Here is a 6,427-nt window from a genome sequence, read left to right on the forward strand (position 1 = left end):
GTGTGTGTGTGTGTGTTGTGGTTTTTGTGTGAAGACACCGAAAGGGAAGGTAGTGTACAGTCTCTAGTTTTAATTGTTAGGGGAGTGTGAACTGTTTCTGCACATGTGTTTTCAGAATAACAAGCATGGCTGCAGGGTTACCGAAGTGGGATTATGTGTGTGTGTCTTGGTGAAATCATTCTCTTCACTAAATGCTGTGTCTTTATACAGAGCAACGACACACACACAAAGTTTCTAAGTGTGTGATTGCTGATTGTGTGTGTAGCTACAATGGTGATTTCTGTCAGGATGGTAATGGATGGACTGTACTATGTTACGCTTCTAGTTTTCGACCTCAAGCTTTTAAATAGGCCAATTACCGCTTTCACACAATACCACTCAGTGATGGCAAAGTCATCGAACAGAACTACGCGCGCTCAGACAGAGCCAACGTCCAATCGGAGTTGTTTGGTTGATTCCGCTTCCTCTGCCACGCGTTCGATATCCTTTGAGCAGATACTGACCAAATTTCTCCCTGCAATAGCATCGGTGTGAAGTGTATGATATTAGGTTTCTGTTCGATGATTTGCCATCACTGGTGAATGTGTGTGAAGGTGAATGTGGATGTAGTTACACACACACACACACCTCATGCAACACTGCTTATCTGCTTTAACAAAACAACATGCATCCAAAGCTTAACTCTCGAGTCTTATTCTATTCATTGGGACTTAATTAACAGATCGACGAGAACCAGCTGAGAGGGACATAAAGGGCATTTAAGATGCAATGCAACTGGTTTTGGAAAATACTTCTACTTCAATACTGATTGACTTGAAGTGCATTGTGATGTGATTTGTGATTATAATCCTGTGATTAATCACAAATGATTCATTTATCATTATCATGCTCAGTAAATACACCCATTACATGTTTAGTCTTATAAGCTGTAGTAAAATAACATTAGAAAAACTAGGTTTAAAGCATCTTAAGCCTAATGAGCCCTCCAGGCTACAGCTTACATTACGCCAAGCAGTACAAAAGCACTGGACAGAATGAACACCATATTTGTGAATTGTCTAATTCGTAAAGCCATAGCAATTGTGTGGCAAAAAAATGTGAGATGTGTTCTGAGAGTGGTCCTACACAGAACGCAGAAGGAACGCAAACTGAGACTGGAACACTGGAACTGTGAGGTCTAGACCTGCTCTATTTGAAAAGTGTCGTGAGATAACTTCTTATGAATTGGCGCTATACAAATAAAATTTAATTGAAATTTAATTGAATTGCTGTAAGGTGTGTGTGTGTGTGTGTGTGTGTGTGTGTGTGTGTGTGTGTTGGGTGACCTATATGTGTCAGTACAGTGTGTAGGAGACCCCTGGGCTTGGGTTATATTTGATCATCACACATGTAACTCAACCAGCAAGGAAACACACACAGACACACCAGGGGTCAGAGTAAGGATTACTGCCATTATGTAAGTGCTCTGGTATACTCGGTCGGAATACTTTAAATTAATCCTCCATTAGTCCAAACAGCTGATTTGTCCAATCAAAAACATTGGATGTACATCCAGAGGCAACCAAATTCAAAAAACAAAAAACAAACATTCTCAATTATGAATTCCAATTAATATGCTGGAATTTTATTAGCGTCAATCACTTAACTTTAGCCTTTACTTCCTTTGCAGAAAAACTCTTGTTCAGCAAAGATGGGAAATACTATTAAATTTTTCATCTAACAATGTGTAGCATGTCCATATTGACGAAAGTTTATCTTTATATTTGTGTTTTATACATCCAAACAATTTATTTATCTTCTAAAATCCAGACCAGGCCTCTAATTGAGACATGAATTTACTTGTCATAATATGTAGCCACACCAGGCTGGTAAAGGAGACCTTCCTCTAACTGGGACCCTGCTTCTAGTTAAAGTTTTGTGGCAATTTAAGCTTGTGACATGCTTGATAATTATGCTATGTTAACAATGTTTAAAGTTTGGAATCCGTGGGCGCCCGGTTGGCTTAGTGGGTAGAGCTGGTGACCCATGTAGCGAGGCTGAGTCCTTGCTGCAGCGGCACAGGGTTCGGATCCGACTTGCGGCCCTTTGCTGCGTGTCATCCCCTCTCTCTGTCCCCTTTTCCTGTCTATCTCTATCATAAAGACAATAAAAGCCCCCCAAAAAATAATACTTTAAGTTTGGAATCCGCTTAGGACAACAGCGTTTCTGTCACGTTAGTGTTGGTAGATTCTTTTTATGCCATTTTAACTTTGACATTGAAATTCTACATTGTTGGTGTTTGGAATCGTCAGCAGTTTGTTTCCATATAGCCAGTCCACTCTGGTTACACCTTGATAATGCAACCTGGAAATTATCTTACCTTCATCCCAATACTTTCATGCATAGCTACAGGCTGGACACACACTGAGAGCACTATTCTAGTATCATAAGGATTTTTCTTGAGGGTTCGATTTACTGCATTGGTCAAGTGGCATATGAACTGGTTTTGCCACAAAATGTTTTCACTCTTAAAAACTGTGGTCACCAGAGGCAGCAAATACAACCTGACTAAGTGCTGCTCTACACAGAATCACATTACATGTGTTACTGTGAATGGCATTAGGTGAAGGATCAGTCTATTAGGGCTAACCTCCATCACTCCCACACTGTTAACCTGTCAACAACACTGGGCAGTGGCTCTGTGTGTGTGTGTGTGTGTTGAAGGTCACAAACTGAAATTATTGTATGGGTTTAATGTCCTTGAATCCTCTCTAATCCCTGCCTTGGCATTCAATTTTGACCTGCCATGCTCCATTGACCTCAGATTACGGTACACACAGGCCCACAGCACTGAAAGCACACACACACACACACGTAATGAAGTTTGAAACAGATAACCTTGTCCGCACATTAGAAGTGCAGTCAAGCGTGTACTGTACGCCTGTATTTGTATGTGCACACAAGCAATAAATATATATAAATATATGTACTATGTACTAATCAGTAAATGGAATGAAGTAATGTAGCTATTAACAGTTTGCCTCTCATTCACATTCACACACATTTTAAAGAATATCTGTAAATTAATAAAATATTGATTACAAACTAAGAGATACAGATGGGTGACAAACAAAAAATATACATAAAGCATGCTAGTTAGCAGGGTTGTTACCATAAACTACAATGAAAATAAGCAACAAAAATTGTAAACTGAATCTAAATACAAACCTTTTAACAATGTGAAACGATATTGCCTGCTTACTAAAAAGTTAAATAAAATTTAACCTAAATTAAGTTAAGTTTGTTAGCAGTAAGCAACCCAGTCTCATATAAAAACGTACCCTGGCTGGTCCAAAGAGCAAAAACCGTAGAGGGGGTTTACCAATAATAATGGGCCCTTAAATCCTGTATCACTGTTATTTTTTCTGCCTATTCTTTTCCAGTAAGGTATCATGGTTCATTTACTGCCATTTTGCAACACAAGGTTGCACACTGAAGTTATAATTCCTTCATGCTACACGTACATAAAGACACATGATTTTAATTAGAAGAATTTAGTATTGTATTTTTTAAAATTTGCGAAAAGAAAACAGCATTGGTGAATTCTGGGCAGATAACATGGTTGGCATTTTAACATTAAAAATTAAACATCCAGGAAACTATGTCCATCACCTATTGTCCAGCATTTGAGCACTAGACATCACTGATGTAAACACAAACTTTTCCTCTCCTCGTCTCAATGTTCTGTCAGCTCGGAACACGGTCTGCCTGTTCAGTGCAATACAGAAGTACGTAACTCCATCTCCATCAACATCCTGCCCACTATCCCATAAAAATGTCCTCGCAAAACCTCCTGTGCTACCAGTGCAAACACCAACATATCCTTGGTGTTTTGAGCACCCAGTCCTGGGTGACTAGGGCAGTACGGCTAAGCTAACTAGCTAACAGCAGCTACATTTGGCAGCAGTTACTTTATTGTCCATCAGGAAACCAGTGACTAAACATTCTAGCCACTGACCTTCACAGTTATGGCCATGAACTTTAGCAAGGTATAGCACGATGCATCCGTCTATCATGCCATTATAAGCAGCTACAATCAATCAGTGTGTGTCTTCATGCATTTCGCAATTGCTTTTGCTCCAGCTCATCTTGTATGTCTATCTGCATATTCTAACATCGGGTTTTCTCATTTTCTTCAGTAGTACGACCTTTGAGGTGTCCTGTCCAATCAAATTAGTGGATGGCCTGGGCTGGCTAAATTAAGCGCATTGAAATTACGAGGTCCAGGGGATAATTGGTGGGAGAGGACCACAGGAACAGACGGGTGGCCTCTGGACAAAATTATCTGCTTTCGTCTCTTCCTACATTCATCTTAAACTCTCTCTCTTTTCCTCCCTCTCTCTATTCAGCTGTCACATTATATTTTTTACCCTGTCTTGGTTTATTGTCAGAGTAAGAAGCAATTGGGATATGAGTATTTTGCATACAGTAGATTTATTTTGGATATAAATGCCGTTTTCTTTACCATTTAAAGAGATAAAGGGTTGGGAGATATGTTAAAAAACATCAGCACAACAACCAGCGACCGCCGATATATAGTCGCACATGCGCGTGTGCTGCCCTAGTAGTTTCAGCTGGGAGATGAGCGGCGAGTTCGCTACATGGAACTAGCTGTAGTATCTTTAATAGACAAAATAAACTCACAAAATGTCAGAAAAGAAACACCTATTTTCCTCATTAAAGAGAAAAATACCTTCTGACTACCAGTTTCTCTCTTTTACTGAACCGAAGACTGTTTCTCATTAACTCATCTTAAACACATTTCAAACTGGACAGAAACAAAATAAAAAACTTTTAAAGGCTTTTAAAGACCAAAAAGTCTTTAAGTGTCTCTAAGACACACTCTTGTGACATTGCAATCATTGTGACAATAAACGCGAAACAAACTGGTTGAAATTGTGGAAATATGCTGGGTCTACAGCTGCTTTTCCTGATTGTTCTCCAGCTCAGTGTAATGTCTGTCACTGTGCTGTAGCTTTCATTTTTTGGAGGCGACCATTAAGTCAGCAAAATAAAATGACAAAAATACCAGCCAATATATCCTTCCAATCGCCCAACCCTAATAGGAACTGTTCAACACAAACCAAAAATTTCTCCATGTGAACCCACATTATACCCACGGCAACTCCACTGTTGTTTAGTTATGTCTCATTTCAGCTTTGTGAACTTAATCTGCAATCACCAGCCAGATTCCATTAATGTCGGTTGTTTGGAAGAAGACTGAGATGGGACTACAGCAAGGACAGCAGTTAAGATTCCATTAAGTATTTCCCAACAAAGGCATTTCAAACAGAACTGGTTTTCTGAATGCTTGCTGGTAAACCAAGCATGATTAGGACTCACCACTCAGCTCTGACTCTGACTCAGTCAGCCAGGGGAGACTGGATGATGACTGAAATAAAAATTTAAAGTAAACAGTTCCTGTAAGACCAGTTACACCCTGTAAAGTCAGCATGAAGCAGCATCACATCATATGCGAAGTCACATATGGGCGGCTGTGGCTCAGAGCAGAGCGGGTGCGTCCCCCCAATCGAAGTTGTTGGTTTCGTACCCTCCTGCCACGTGTCGAAGTACCTTGAAGCAAGATACTGAGGCCCCGAATTGCTTTTACCATTTACATTGAAGACAGAAACAAATTTAGCAACTAGCGAGAAAAAACTAAGACTAAAAGCAGGCTGAGTAATTGGGGTTACATTCTCACTTGAAGTAAAATATATTGAAGTAGGACAAGAGGCAATAGCTCTGGTGTCTACCTGGGAGGAAGTAAGAAACTCTTATAAGCTGTTAGATGTGGTGGCTCTGCATGTCATCTTATTTAACATTTCTGCACACTTGCAACTACTGATTTAGCATTGGCACTATACATTCACATTCCTGATTACACACATTTATCTTCCTTGGTCAAAACCAGCAGCCTACATACACCAGAAATGCAACTCAACGCGCGCAGTTCACACATGTTTTGGCTGATCGCTGTATGGAACATGTGTAATTGCACGTTAAAGTAAAATATTTTTCATCTCGCCATTTACTGCATTTAATTTCCAGTAAGATTTTTAATTTTGGCTAATTCTTTTGCTTGTTGGTGAAAAAAAGTGAAGATCTAAGCCAGCGATGGCCCCGTGTCTACTCAGTGCCACATTACCAAAAAATAAGTTATCTCCAGAGAGGCAAAAATGCATCAAAACCATGTTTAAGCACATAAATGCGTGGTGACAAAAATATTTAAATACCAAAGAAACCACTTTAGAAGTAAAGGAGAAGTTAAAATAAATCATGAGGATTACGAAATTTGGAAATGTGAGTCTATTCACAGAAGAATTACCATGAGCTTCATTGCCTGAGGCCAGACTGCGTCTGTCCTCCAACCAGCACTGAACACTCCCTG

This window comes from Morone saxatilis, unplaced genomic scaffold (assembly GCF_004916995.1).
Source record: "Morone saxatilis isolate NCDOM2014 unplaced genomic scaffold, NCSU_SB_2.0 Contig18, whole genome shotgun sequence".
Classification (NCBI taxonomy): domain Eukaryota; kingdom Metazoa; phylum Chordata; class Actinopteri; family Moronidae; genus Morone; species Morone saxatilis.